This window comes from Rhinolophus sinicus, chromosome 6 (genome assembly GCF_057876585.1).
Source record: "Rhinolophus sinicus isolate RSI-liver-muscle chromosome 6, RSI-T2T, whole genome shotgun sequence".
Taxonomy (NCBI): Eukaryota; Metazoa; Chordata; class Mammalia; order Chiroptera; family Rhinolophidae; genus Rhinolophus; species Rhinolophus sinicus.
Genome location: NC_142506.1, coordinates 54,462,131 through 54,477,557, shown reverse-complemented (window position 1 = coordinate 54,477,557; position 15,427 = coordinate 54,462,131). Strand labels below are relative to the sequence as shown.

Here is a 15,427-nt window from a genome sequence, read left to right as displayed (position 1 = left end):
GCTAGTTGGGCAGCATTGGTGTAACTACGTGCTTTTTGGAAATATAAAACCTCAGGCTCAACCCTAGGCCAATGCATTGTGTACGAAAACAAGATCTCCAGGTGATTTGTCTGCATATTAAAGTCTGAAAAGCACTGATTGAACATGAGCTATGGAGCCAGACTACCTGAGTTTAAATCCTGAATCTGACACCTTCTAACTTTGTGTCATTGGGGAAATAATGTAATCCCCTGTGACTCAGTTTCCTTATCTGTAAAACAGAGATAATAATAGTATATGTAGAATGCTTAGAGCAGTATAGTTCATAGGAAGTGCTCCATTAGAATTAGCAAGATATTTTTTTTTTTCAGGTTTCATTGCCAAATAACTTTATTCCAAACTTTACAAGATCCTTTGGTTTTCAGAATTTTGTGGATTTTAAATTGGTGGTTAAGGGATTGTAGACTTGAAAGTTTACATAAACTTTTGTTATCAGTGCACTTGCTGTGAGTAAATCAGTGGTCTTTTTACTATTAGTAGCTCTATTTTTATTTATTTATTTATTTATTTATTTATTTATTAGTTTCAGGTGCACAAGACAAAGCAAAACTTAGACGTTTATCATTTATATCCCTCACACTGTGTGAACCCCCCTCCCCCCATCCACTATCCCTCTGTACGGTCCCCAAATTAATTTTCAAACCCCCATGACCATCTTGTGGTTACCGACTATTTTCTAAACCTCTTACCTTCCCCTTATCCCCACCCCCCTGCCCCTCTAGCAACCCTCTGTTTTTCCTCCATGTTTCCAAAACTGTCTCTGATTAGTTCATTCACTTATTCTTTTCTTTAGATTCCGCATATAAGTGAGATCATATGGTATTTGTCTTTCTCTGTCTGACTTATTTCACTTAACATAATATCCTCTAGGTCCATCCATGTTGTTGCAAATGGTAAGATTTCTTTCTTCTTTATGGCTGCGTAATACTCCATTGTATAAATGTACCACAGTTTCTTAATCCAGTCATCTACCGATGGGCATTTCGGTTGTTTCCATGTGTTGGCTATTGTGTATAGTAGCAAGATATTTTTAAAATGTAGGGTATACTGTATACAGTGGATCTATAATTACAGAATAAAATGCCCACGTTCAGCTTTAGGATCATGTAGTAGTATTATATTTCTGTATCACACTTCTGTATTACTTGTCATAGAATAACAGAGTGAAATCTAGATAACTTACAACTTTTGAGCATGAATGAAATCAATTTAAGCTACTGCTTCAAAGTAAAAACTTTTAGTGCACCATAAATTACTGTAAGGTTGATAGTTGAGGATTTGACTATCTGATATTGCCCGAAATACCAAAGGCAGCACCTTAGTTCTTCTGATAGCACAGACAGGACCAGTTTTCTGTTCCCGTACCAGCCCTAGCTCCAAGGCTCATTCAGCACCTTGGAGACACTTCACTGAGTTGCCTCACACAGCAGCACCTTCTTGGGAAGGGAATGGGGGCAGGGAGCAGGGAGGGACAGCGGGAAGGGAGGGGGAGAATGACCTGCAGACAACACCCCCCCGCCTGTCACCTCTCCCTGTCTCTCCTTTGCCCTCCATTAACCTCGAAGGGCTCCGGGCCTCTGCTCTAAATGTTGGCATTCTGTATACATATTAGAGATATAAAAAAACCCAGTGCCTACGTTTTATAATTCTATGCATACAATTAAGTTTTGCTGTTAGTAAATGTTTAGTATTCGTTTTTAAAGAGTAATCAAACCTCATTACTCCTGAGTTTCTATAGGAACTGTATAAAACCGAATATCTTTCTTTTCTGTGGGGAAAACTACAGACTTCATAGTTTGGGTAAAAGCTGAAAGCACCCTAATGTGGAGTTAGATATTTTTTATTCTATTCCAGTTAGTTTATATAGGTGTTAGTTACAATTAACTATATATAGGATTAGGTTAAAAATAAGTCTTTGGTGACTTTCGGTAGGCTTAAGGTTTAGTGAGTTTGAGTGGCCATATGGATTTGTTTTGTTTTATTTTGAAGATCAAAATTTCTGCTTTGTTAGTGATAGAGCGTTTGGCCAACATGGCTTTGATGGATGACAACAATTGGCCTCCACGGGATTGGGCAACTAAAGCAGACTTACTCAGTCTCTAGCCAGTGCTGGACAACCACAGGCTTTCTGCTGAGAGGCAGAACCTACCTCTCAAACTGATGACATGGAGGAGTTGCCCCAAACAGAACTGTGAAGGGATCGAGCCATGTGTGTCCAGCTTCCCAAAGTCACCCGTCATGTAAGTCATAAATAACTTGTGCATTGCCAATGCGTAGTGTCTGCCTGTGATGGGAGGGGGTGATTGTAGTACATAACAAATGCTTTTCAAACCCTATAAGGCCTGTTAGAAAGTCAGTAATATTCCTAGCTAGAAGCAACTGAACTGGTAAAACAATGTTCCTAGAAAAAAGGTTCTGAAATAGCCTAGAGCGGTAATTTATAGGGCTAGTCATAAAAGACATTTCTCTCTGAGACGAACAGAATGCCCATCAGCAAAAGTAATAAGGAGCCAAGGTACTTTTCCCAGTTTAAAACATTACATATACATAATATATATATATAAATAATAATGCCATAATAAATCAGATTTGCTCTAAATATATTCTGGACCTAAACTGCTAAATTACTATTTATCTCCAAGATATAAAACAAGTTAGACTTAGTTTACTGGTTTTCCTTATTATCAGAACCTAAGCCGTGTAAAAAGATTAAAAAAATAAGATACATACTAAATAAGGGAATGAAAAAGATTCATCAGAGAACACCAGATTGACCAGAAAGCCTTGTATAAATCTTTAAAAATAATGAAGCTGTTGAAAGCATGAAAAATCTTTAAAGGGAACTGTCTCACTCTCTATATTCAATTAAACATCAAATCTTGTCTGCTATTCCTTTAACTATAACTTGAATTTATACATTTCTCTCTATTTTCACTGTGGCTAATGTCATCCAAGCAGATACATGAACATGCATATAGTCATATAAGAGGTGTGATCAAACAATATGGTGAATGTTTAAATAAACATTATTACAGTAAAAGACACATCGCCATTAATCCCTCTCAAATACTCCCCCTCGCTTCTAACACACTTATCCCATTGTTCTGGCCACTTTCTGAAGCAGTTCTGGAAGTCCTCTTCCATGAGTTGCACTGTCCTGGCTGCCTCAATGTCCTGAATCATTTTGACTTTGGGGAAGAGCCAGAAGTCACATGGTGCCAGATCCAGTGAATAAGGTGGATGAGGACACACTGTGATGGTTTTATTTGACAGAAATTGCCATATACCGGAAGCGATGTGTGACACGGAACATTGTCATGATGGAGGATGATTTATAGCACGCTTGAAAACACACCTCTCATCCGTAGTTCACATCCGACTGACTGCACTGAACAAGTTGAAACTTGTCACACACTGTTACTAAGGTTCATAGTGCCCCTTCCTGTATTGAAGACCCCTGCCTTTCTGTTGGATGGCACTCGGCAGCAGCGTTCACCATATTTTTGATCACAACGAAAAAGCTGCATGTCACGCATTGCTTCTGGTCCAGCAATTTCTGTATATGCACACACACCAATGTATCCACATGCGGCGCGCACGTGCATGTGTGCATACAGGTATTTTAAGAGAAGAAATGGTCCAACAAAACTACATGCACTATATTTGAGAACTTGTTAGAAATGCAAAGTCTCAGGCCATACCCCGGCACTACTGAGTCAGAAACTCGCTGGGGAGGCCCACTAGTCTGTGCTTGAACAAGTTCCCCAGGTGATTCTGATACGTATTGCAATTCAAGAACCACTGCTACAGACAATGCACGGAAGACTTATTTAATCATGGAATGTGAATCTTAAATCTTGACAATGTGGAAAAAAAGTACAGCTGACAGAAATTGGGAGGAGATGTAGGAGAATGAGTACAGGTTCTGATAGCCTTATTTTGTGAAGGAGGAATCAAGGTATTTTGTAGTTGATAGGAAAAAAAAATTAAATTGGAAGTATGTCCTAAAAGTAACCAACAGAAGAACTAAAGTTAGTGATAGCATTGAGAGGAAGGGACAGGGGTATACATGGGAAGTGTGCGTTAGCTAAAGCATCATGTCCGAACAGGTAATGGCTCATAGATATCTACAGGTGATAAACGAAAAACGAGTGGAAAAAGTTGTAGAAAATGGAGAGTAACCGTCAGATGAAATGGTTAAATATGATTGCCTTTGGGGGAGCTCGACAAGGGGTCCCTTTTGTACTCTTTGACTTTTTAACCATATGTTATATATTACTTTGATTAAAAGTTGAAAAACAAAATAAAATGTGCTTCAATGTACTGTTGAGGAATATTTACTTATTAAATTGCAGAAAGAGCTGCCTGTCACTTTTCTGGGTTCTTTTTTATAAGATTATTGGAATTACATGTGGCGCTTTCCGTATGAGTTCTAGGTGAGTGTGTTTGTAGAAATGTGGTTTTTGGAGTCTCTTTGTGGCTTATTCTGGGTAATTAACCTTTAGTTTGTATTCTTCCCATATTTTTATTGCTTAACATTGGAAAACTAAAATCAAGTATGTTGGTTGAATGCTTACCATATTTTTTTGTAGAATCATTCATGGGTTAAGACATCATAACTAACACCTTCTTTAGATTTTTGTTTCCCAAGATTGGTCTGAATATCCTCCATTTCTTTTATTTGAATTGTACTTCTGGCTAATTAGCTTTTAAAAGCTAATGAAATTAGGAACCAAATTTGGTACCTGTGCAGTTCTTAACCAAGTTGACCATAGGAGCAGTCTTCCTTCATTTTTATAGAACTTTTTAAATTCAAATGTAATAATCTATTTATAGATAAGAGATAAAGTGTTTTAATCTTACTCAGGGGATCCCTGATGAGCCCAAAATGAAATCCAAGTGGAACAATAAGCTGAACACCAGTCTGTAATTGCTGTGCTAGCTAATGTTTTAATCTTCTCATGAAATATTTATCTTTGCTTCATATCACGTTTTTAGATCTTTTCCATTGGAAAGTATATTTTGTTGGCTTGCTAATTATTGTTAAAATTAAAGATGAAGTGTAAATGCATTCTTATTTTTAAATATGTTTTAAAATTGGTCAAACCACTTAAAATGCTTTATTTTGGAATAATTTCAAATTATAGAAAAGTTGAAGGAATAGTACAGAGAACTCATATATGCCTTTTACCCAAATTCAGCAAACTTTAACATTCTGCCATATTAGCTTGATCATATTTATTTTTTCTTCCTACACACACACACACACACACACACACACACACACATTTTATTTTTTCTAAACCATTTGAGAGCAGACTGTGTACATACGAGTCATGTCCCTTTACTTAATACCATAGTGGGTGTTTGCTAAGAACAAGGATATTTTCCGCATAACCATTGTACACCAACTCAAATCCAGGAAATCAAATAGTCACATAATACTTACATCTATCGTCCATATTTCCAGTTTTGTCAATTGTTCCAATAATGTCCTTTGTTGCCTTTTTAAATTTCCAGTCCAACATCCAGTGTAGGGTCACATGTTACTTGTCGTTGTCATGACTCATTCTCCTTTAATCTGGAATAGTTCCTCCGCCTGTCTTAGTCTTTTATGACATTGATACTTTTATGATGTTAGTATTTTGGAAGAATGCAAGCCGGTTACTTTAGAGGATGTTCCCGATGAGGGTTTCTCTGATGTTTCCTCATGAGGAGAGTTGGATTACTCATCCTCGCTAGAGCATAAGTGATGCTGTGTCCTCCTCAGGGCGTCACGTCAGGAGGCACGCGATGTCCGTCAGCTGCTCGCTGGTGAAATTGTGTTCACCTGGTGAAGGTGCCGCCTAGGCTGAGGAATTAATCTGTTTTCCCTTGTAACTAATAAGCCAGTCTGTGGAGAGACACTTGGAGACCGTGCCAATATCTATTCCTCATCATTTTCTCTCTGTAGTGAGCATCTATTCATGATTGGTTTGTGCCTGAATTCATATTTACTGTGATAGTTGTAAAATAGTACTTTTCTCACTCCTCCACATTTATAAATGTTGATTCTCTTCAAAGGAAGAGTTCCCCCCGCCCCCCACCTTTCACTTGTTTCTCTGTTTTTATCAGTATGGACTCATACTGATAGGTTTAAAGAATAAAAACCTATTTTATTCATTGGGTTACAATCCATTATTGTTTGATTTATTTTGATGCTGAAATTGTCACAGATTTGACTCATTGGAGCCCCTTCAAGCTGGCTCCTGTAATTTTTGATCTGCCTCCATAGTTTTTTGGAACACTTTATTACTCTCTGGCGCAATAAAATGTTCCAGGTTTACCGTGTTTCTGCGAAAATAAGACCTAGCTGGGCCATCAGCTCTAATGCGTCTTTTGGAGCAAAAATTAATATAAGACCCGGTCTTATTTTAATTTATTATAAGACCGGGTATAATATAATATAATGTAATATAATACTGGGTCTTATATTAATTTTTGCTGCAAATGATGCATTAGAGCTGCTGGTCCGGCTAGGTCTTATTTTGGGGGAAACACGGTATCTTGTATCTTCCCTCCCCAGCTGTGACATCAGCCATTTTTCTAAATTCCTTTAGCATCTGTTGATATACTGACACCCAAGCTTGGACTACGAGGCAGTGAAATTTACAATAATTTAGGGCTTTTTCCAACCAAGGGAAACTGTGGGAAGAGGAAAAAGACCTGGATTAAAGAAGTAGTTGGTGAGACGTCATGTGTTTGGGGGGTGTGTTAGATACCTTGGGGGTGGTGGTGATGGTGGAGAGCAGAGGGCCAGCGGCAGAGGCCACTCCAGTGAGTGGCCAAGGAAATCGGCACGTATGACACACTCCTGGTCCTTCATAGCATGTTCTTGTCAGGCTGGGATTCCTGAAGTCCCCGTCTGCTGTAGTGACGGACGGTGGGGAGGCCGGAGCTGAGGTTTAGGATGAAAAGGCTACTGTGTAAGAGACTTAATGACCAAAGGCAAATGACTGTGGTTGGGACCCCAGTAATGTGTGCTAGCATGTGGCCATGTGGCAGGGATGAGGGTGGAGAGAGACTGACTACAAAGCAGTACCACCAGGGAACTTGGGGGATGACGGCACAGTGCTGTATCTGTGCATTTATGAAAAATGATAGAATTGTGTATCAAAAATGTGAATTTAACTGTAAGTAAATTTTAAAATGAGGCATATTGTGTTGTTTTTGACAGGGCAGAGAAGAGCCATCCTCTAGTGTATGGAAACGCAGTCTTATCAAGGGTTGTGTCACTCTTGTCCTAAATAATGGAATGATACCAATTTCCCATTGTTTTAGTGACAGATGTTATTTCAGTACTTCTTCCAAACTTTTGAACTTCCTTCATTAATTTATGTTTTATTATTAGCATTGGTTCCCTATGCCATAGGAGGAGTTATTAGCATGTATTTGTCACAGTTCCTAAGGTAGATGCTGTCACAGTTTGGTAGTCTACAGAGTGATGGCGGTTCATAGTTCCTCCTACAAGTGCATCACTACCAGGTTTGTGAGGTAGTCCATTTTTCCTGAAACAGCCCAAGTAGTTAGAGAATCCAAATTATTTGGTAGAATACCATCCTGTCACATCCATTGATTTGATGACACAGATTTTGACAAGAAACCATCAGTTGGTGTTTGGGCATTTTTCCCTCCCAGATTTATTGATATGTAATTGACATATTGTGACGTAATCATTTACTTAGTATTGCAAAATGTTTACCACAATACGGTTAGTTAACCTGTCATTCACTTCCTATAATTACCATTTTTTGGTGGTTGTTGAGGGTATATTTCCATCTTCTCCTTATTACTGTCTTAGAAGATAGTAGAATCTGGACAACAAAATAAGAGGTTTAGCAGAGAGGCTTTTGTTTATATTTTGTCCCTGTATTTTGTGTTCCTCAGTGTTGAGGAATTTATTTTCTAAAGCAAGATGTACCAAATGACAATCTCAGATCCCTCAAATCAAGCTAAAAAAAGATTATATAACAAAACTATTGTCTTTCTTTTTTTTTGCTTTAACATACAGGACTAAGTAAGATATTACTAATAATAAACATTTACAGTTCCCTAAAAAAAAAAAAGTTCACACAGGACCATTTATATCACATTGTGACCATTTATATCACAATTTAGTGATAAGTCCAGATTGGCCTCAATACAATGGGGTGGAAAAACTGAGAATCTAGAGGACACTGTGTGACTCTAAGACTGCTTCCTCACCCACTGCCTGAAGTCACACAACTGTTATTTAACCAGATGCCATCTTGGAGAGGAGGGGCTAATCCCACCACGTGGATGCTGGATCCCAGAGTTTTCAGCCTTCTTGGAATTCATGCTATTGAGTATCATATCTCTCTCATACCTGTAACCTTTCTTTCTATACTGACTCATTCCTATCAGCATTTAAACATGTTATATTGTCTTCCATCAAAAATAAATAAAACAGCACCTTAGCCTCACATTTCCTCTTAAGGCTACTTACTGTATTAGCCCCTCTGCTTCACAACCAAATTTCTCAAAAGCTTTGCTTACAATTGAAGACTCCCCTTCAGTTTCCTTAGGCTCATCCTCCCTTAAACGAAGTGTAGATTTTCAGTGCCTGTTCCCAGGCCATCTTCTCAGTCCGTATTGTTTCTCTTCCTCTGGTGATCTCATGCATAGTTGCGATGAATTATATACTAGTGATTCCCCAAATTATATTTTCAGTGTAAACAGGCCTCTCTTTTTTCAAGCACCTCTCAGAGGTGCTTGAAATACATGTTTAAACACTATATTCTCAATCTTGCTTCTTAAATGTGCTTCTCCCACTTTCTTTATTTCAGTAATCGGTACCAGCATTTTGCCCTTGTGAGAAATCTCGGAGGCATCCTTGACATCTTCTCTCCCTCTCTCTACCCGCTCAGCCTGAGAATCAGCAGATCCTATTGATGTTAGCAATGAAATGTTTCTCAAGTAAATGCATAGTTCAGTGTCTCCGCCATCATAACCTTAGTCAAACCATCATACCATTGTGCCGTAACCTCTTGCCTCAATTTCTGTAACCTTGTACCTCGTCATCTGGCACCCATTCTCATTCCCCTCCTAGCTGCTGTTCTTAGCTTAGGGCTTAAAATTTTTATCTATATGTCCCTCCATGCCTGATTGTGAACCACTTCTTTTGACCATTTCCTTTTCTCTCCTCTCATTCCGATCAGTCAACAAGTCCAGCAAACTTGACTTTTTATGTTACTGAATTTTTCTTGAAGTCTCCTTCTTTCCATGCCTACCAACACTGTCACAGTTCAGGCTTCCTGGATGTCACCTGGATGTCATCCCTACCCCAGCCTCTTAAAAGTGGTGTTGCTGCCTTCTGATGTCTCATTCACCAGCCCCGCCTCCGTTAGCTGCCGGAACGAGCTATCAGAAATTTCTATGGATCCCGATTTCTTACAACATCAAATCCAAACTCCTTAGTGTTAGTATAGCCTGCAGTTCTGACCTTTCCCTCAACTCTGGGCGGATCTCTGCCTTGAACTTGTTTCAGCTACACCGGCTTGTCTGAAGGTGATTCCCCTGCCCTCCTCCATGCCAGCAGGCTGGTTCTTCTCTCCATGGCTGTACTCAATGCCAGGCTTCTGACGTCTCCATACGCACCTTTACCTGGATACCTCCTACCCTCTGTGTTAGATTCACTTCTGTCATGGAAGCTTCCTCGCTCTCCCTGCTTTACCATATTGTATCAGGTCCCCTGCTCTGTCACAATTTCCAAATTAAATTGCAGTTAGGTTTGTATGTTTGCTCCTTTTTCTGAATTGTGCGTACTTTCATCTTTATGTGCCTTCAATGAGGGAGACACGCAATTAATTTAGAACAGATGCGAATGAGTGAATGAACACGGGTGTTCTGTGAGCTAGGAGTATGTGCCACGGCACTCTGAAACTCAGATAAAGGCAGTACTTATCTTGTGTCATAAAAAAATATGTTTATAAATACATTTTCTCAATTTTAATTTTTTTTACACATGTTGTTTTTAACCTTCAGTTACAAATGTCTCCCTAACAAAATGAATGAAGCTATAGCAGATGATCAAGTGTGGTTTTGAAAAAACATGGACATAGACTGCCGTGCTTTGTTTGATAAGTTTTTGTTTTTCTACAGAAACATGCTTGTAACATGTCATTTTTTGCCACTAAAATTGTCCTAAGTTTTTGTGATTTTCACACATCATCCTTTCATGACATTCCACATTATTTATGGTGCTCTGTATAATCCTGGGAGCGGCATGTACTAATGGGTGTTCCGTAAACATTTTTGTTCACTAAGCAAGGGTATTGTAACTTCTGCTATCTGATGAAGATTGGCACCCTTTAAACTAGAGAATAAATAGGTTTGAATTCATTTTCCTTGAAATGAAATCAGATTCTTAGCCATGAGAAATACCAGAAAATGCCCAAGGCTTATATTCTCTTCAGTTAATGTTTTTCAGAAGTTACCTTAAACAATTTAGAGTCATTGTATGCCTTTGATAGATTTGAACACAGCTGTTTTCTGCCTCATGGTCTTCTTTTCTCTAGGCTAACTTGTAATTTCTTGTGCTTGATAGCTACCCTGGTGATGAGTGGGGTTTCGCCTGGTCAGCATTCATTTTAAGTATGGCAGAAACTTATTATATTTATACTTGGCTAATTAAGAGTTTATAATAAGTCTGACATGCTGATTTGGACTTTTTTTTGTACTGTTTAAGGCAAAGAGAAAAGGATTTGCTTAGCTAATTAAAACTAAACAAGAAAGAATGTTTAATCTACTTGAGACAAACCAGTAACTGTTTTCAAGCGCTTGTAAAATCAACACAAACTGAGGATATGCCAATTAAAATTATTTTTTATTAATTAAAGGGCTAATGAGTTCTCTAGGCATAACTTTTGACCATCCTCTTCCTTGGCATTTGTTGAGATTTTTAGGAACTAGGGACTCACTGGTATTTTTCAAACTCTGTTCATGTCTCACAGTAAGAAACACATACTTTATAGCTATATAATACGAACACACATGTAACTGAAACAAAAGTTATAGGAAACAATATTTAACCTTATCTCTTCTATTTCAAATTTTAAAAAGTACTTCTTGGGACGAACTGCATTGATTTTCCAAATTGACGAAGGTTCCGATTTTGAAAAAACTAGATTTTGAACTTGAGTATAGAGACCACGGCTTCATTGTCTTTCTGTTGCCAGGTGCTAGCCGTGCCTGGCACCTAGTAGGTGCTCAGTAGATGTTACTGAATGAATTGGTGATTGGAAAGAGGAGTGAGACATGAAATGGTTATCAGAGGGGTAGACGCTTTTGGTAATGAGGTTCTTGGATGTCAAGGCAGCAGAGGCCCAGCACTCCTAGTATTTATGTTTGGTATAAGATTTTTGTTTTCCGGTAACAGAAACCAGCCTGAGCTAGCGTAAGCCAAGAAGAATATACTAAGAGGATTCAGAGTGTCTCACAGAACTGAAGGGCAGGGCTGCATCTTAGAACTTGGGAAGGGGTTGAAACCAGGGACTGGAAAGCCTTCAAGAGCCCAGGCATGTTGTCCTGCGTTTTTTCCATCTCTGCTTCCCTCTGCTTGGCTGCTTTTCCCCTTCTCCTGCAGAATGGTTTCCTTTCTTGCTCAGTCCACATGACAGACAATTTATGTCCAAAGTTCAGTCCAGCCTTTAGTATTGCTCGTGACTTGTACATGGTAGAATAAATTAGTCTTTTGGTGTGTACTGTATGGTGGGCGTTATCTCAACTCACTAGTTTTAGATGAGATCTCCTTTAATATCCTTCTCTAAAATTTAGAGTTTCCAATGGCTTTGTTTTACGTTCTGGGTCATATGAACACACATTGTACACGTGCATGTATGTATCATTGCTTGAAAAAACGTTAACTAATTCAGCACACTTTCACAGCATTCATTCCCAGTAGTAGGGTAGGCCGTGGGATTGTTGTGAAGATAAATGTAATGCATTTAGAATGGTTTTACCCCTTGAAGATTATGGCCCCGTTCCAGCAAAGGGTATCAAGTCACACGCAGATGAGCTGTGTTCGTGATATTCTTCCAAAATTAGTCTTCAATTTTTCCACACCTCAAATACATCGCTGCCTCTCCTGGTTGTTACTTTTACCTCTGTGTTCCTCAATTGGCATGAAGACTTGTTTTGACCCTTTTTCACTTTTCGGTTTGCTAGTTGTGCTCTCCATGTGGGCTCAGGCCTTTATTCCAGTATCAGCCCTTGTAGCCTGATGCAGGGGCGCCCACAGCTTGACCTGCCCTCAAGGGAGTCTCTACCAGGCACAGGCTGGCATCCTGTGCCCCTTTTGGACTCAAATCAGAAAAATGAGAGAGCTGGACCAGAAAATGTGGTTCAAGAAATAGACAGATGAAGAAGATACATTCACAAATGGTTTTAAATACGTTATAACTGTCACAACTAAAGTTTGAACAAAACACTATAGGAGTGATTATGCCAATTGCTGTCCCATAGTAGGGCTTCCAGAGAAGCTTTTTGGAAAGAACAGTAAATGAATGGGGCGGGGGGAGTCCATCTGCTCTTGCCTCACTGAAGAGGTAACATCCTAGCTGATTTTTATAGGATCTGTAACATTTGCATAATGGGCGTTTTTACTGTAAGACCAGTTTGTGTATAGCACCTAATTTGTGGACTGATGGAGAAGTTGAGTGTGACTGTGGTATTGGGTGAATAGCAGATGGAATTGGTCAGGATGAGGCGGAGGCCTCATCGGCCATGGTAGAGAATTTAGACTTCCTTTTCTAAGAGCTACGTGAGAATTTCCAATGAAGGGATAAAGGGGAGAGGTTTGTTCTTTCCGAGGTAACCCTATGGTCTGTCCTAGCCTGGAGTGGCAAGAAATGGGCAGTAGGGACATGAATTGAGAAGCTGTTTTACAAGTGTGGCCAAAGGATGGTGAAGGCTGCACTCCAAAGCCTTAGCAATGAGGGTAGAAAGAACTTACGTTTGATATACTTGGGGGCGATAGACTTTTCCGGACTGTTTGCTCCAATGCAAGGTCAGATTTAGTCAGTGAGCTTTTTCAGTGTACAGGTTGGAGCCCACTAGGGCTGAGCCTCCGGGACACGATCCTCTCCCCGTCCTCCGTCATGACTGAGCCTGTGTCTGCCTGGTTCATCCTCCCTTAGCCCTGTCTCCAGCTTTGCAGTCTTCTTAGACCCGCCTGTGGAAATGTGCTTCGTCTCCTTGGCTGTTGGCTGTCACTCATGCTGTGGAGCCACCCGCTTGTGGATGCTTTGGATACTAAATGAAAAAACAAACAAACCCCGTCTTATGGGGGAGATAGACATATACACATCAGTTACAATAAGTGGTAACAAATACTTTCGTGGAGGCATGGACAGAATACTGTGGGAGCTGGGAGGAAGGACTCCTAATGGGGCTGGGTCAGGTAAGGAAGAGGCGAGAAGATGCTGGGAGGTGAGTCTGTCAGGTAGGAGAGGTGCCTGGGGAATGCTCGGGGAGATGAGCGGGAGAGGGTCGGAGACGTGGGCCTAGAAGAGCAGCAGGCTGGACCTTGACGGCTTGTCAGGAAACCTAAACATCAGCAAGACCATGCCCTGGGGCTCCTCGTGGAGATTCTGATGCAATGAATCGAGGAGAGATTGGCCTGTTTTAAAGCAGCTGAGGTGACGTTGATATACAGCAATGGTTGACAATCACTAATTCAAGAGAGGCGTTTTCTGAGAGACAGTGGAGTATAGGTGACAGCTGAAGCCTTATACAGATCAATTGGGGAACTGGGAGAATTAGAGGAAACCAGAGCCAGACAAAAATGCTAGTTAGGGGACACCAACTGTGTGGTAGAGGGCAAGAAGGTGTCAGCCAAGGAGAACCTGCAAACACAGCCCCTAAGTCTTCATTGCACCCTGTTTTTATTTTGGTTTTTAATGTATATTTCGCATAATTCTTCCTTCCTATGACCTAGAGTGGATTGTATATCAGGATATACCTTAAATGCCTGATTCGCATATATATTGTTGATTGACAGATGCAATGGATAAACATTAATCCTTTTATCACTGATGTGGAAAGTCATGGCCTTTTAATTCTTATCAGCAGCAAATACCTATATCTGCCTTGAAGTTTATTTAAAAGAATGTATGAAAGTAACAGTTTCCAAGAATCCATTTTATTTTCTGAATTCAAAGTCACCTGTCATTATTGCCATAAATTCTTTGAGGCATGAAATAGCCTGCCAGTTGTCTATTGCTCTCAAAGTTAATGAATGGTTATCAATTTATCATGGGTAATAACCTAGCTGCAAATTGTAAAGAAGGCATTCTGTCAGTTCCTGGCATTTTTGCCTCAAGGCTGTATCTGCCTTTCTACCTATATGCTTTACCATATATGTTTTAGGACTAAGAATCTGCCTTTTCTACAGGATTTGGAGGCTCAGTGTCCCTAAAGCTTTTAACAGAGCACATTTCTTGGAACCCTTATTATATTTCGTAATAGCTCAATGAAATATTAGCTGGTTATATCTTGCTTTGTGTAACAGATTTTGTATAAATAACATTTCTTGATGTAGGATGTCATAGTTTTACATTGAACCAGTTCTACATATAATTTTAGAGACATTTAATTTTCATTTTCAATTCATATTCCATTCTGTTCTCGCAAGTAAAGTGTAGTGGTTTTCCAGCTCTCTAGCCTCATGGTTAGGTAGTTAATGATGGGAAAAACAGGACTATTTCAAGGAACCTTACTTTTTAAAGGTATATACCTTTCCCCCCCAACTAAGTGAAGAACTCTGTAACATCAGCTTTCAGATCAAGGAGTTGGACTTGATTCTATCTATATTTGAAAACAGCAACCACAGCAAACAGGGTCCACGACTTGTTCAACTTCACATTTCTGGCACTGAGCGTAGTATTATAACTCAGTAAATATTTGTTGAATTAATATGAACTACCACCTGCACTCCCTCAGTTACAAGTGTGTGGGATTGTAAAGTGGGTTGTCTTAGGGATGGGAGGACCTCGGCTTAACCCCACGTGTGGCCTTTATTTTAGCATCACAGAGGTGACTACACAGCTAAATGTGCTCGTTTTAAGTTACAAACAAGAATTTCAGTCCCAGTTCTTTCATTGTTAATGAGCTCCCCTAGAAGTTGTTTCCAGTCCTGTTTTATGGAGAATTTCTTGAGTGTTTTTGTGTTTCATTTTGTGTTTCACCCAATAGATGCCTACGTAGCACAGTGTATAGCAGTGGTCAGTCAACTTAGTGAATGTGCCTTAGTGAAGTAGGCGGATAAACATACCTGAGATTTCTGTGAGGTTTTAGTGTGTTTTCAATAATCTCTGATCAGTTATTTCCA

General features: G+C 39.5%; 1 protein-coding gene across 1 annotated transcript in view; it reads left to right on the top strand.

The window, feature by feature from the left end:
• Positions 1 to 15,427, top strand: part of SMYD3 (SET and MYND domain containing 3) — a 555,557-nt gene that overhangs the window by 21,245 nt on the left and 518,885 nt on the right. The gene's annotated exons all lie outside the window — the stretch shown is intronic.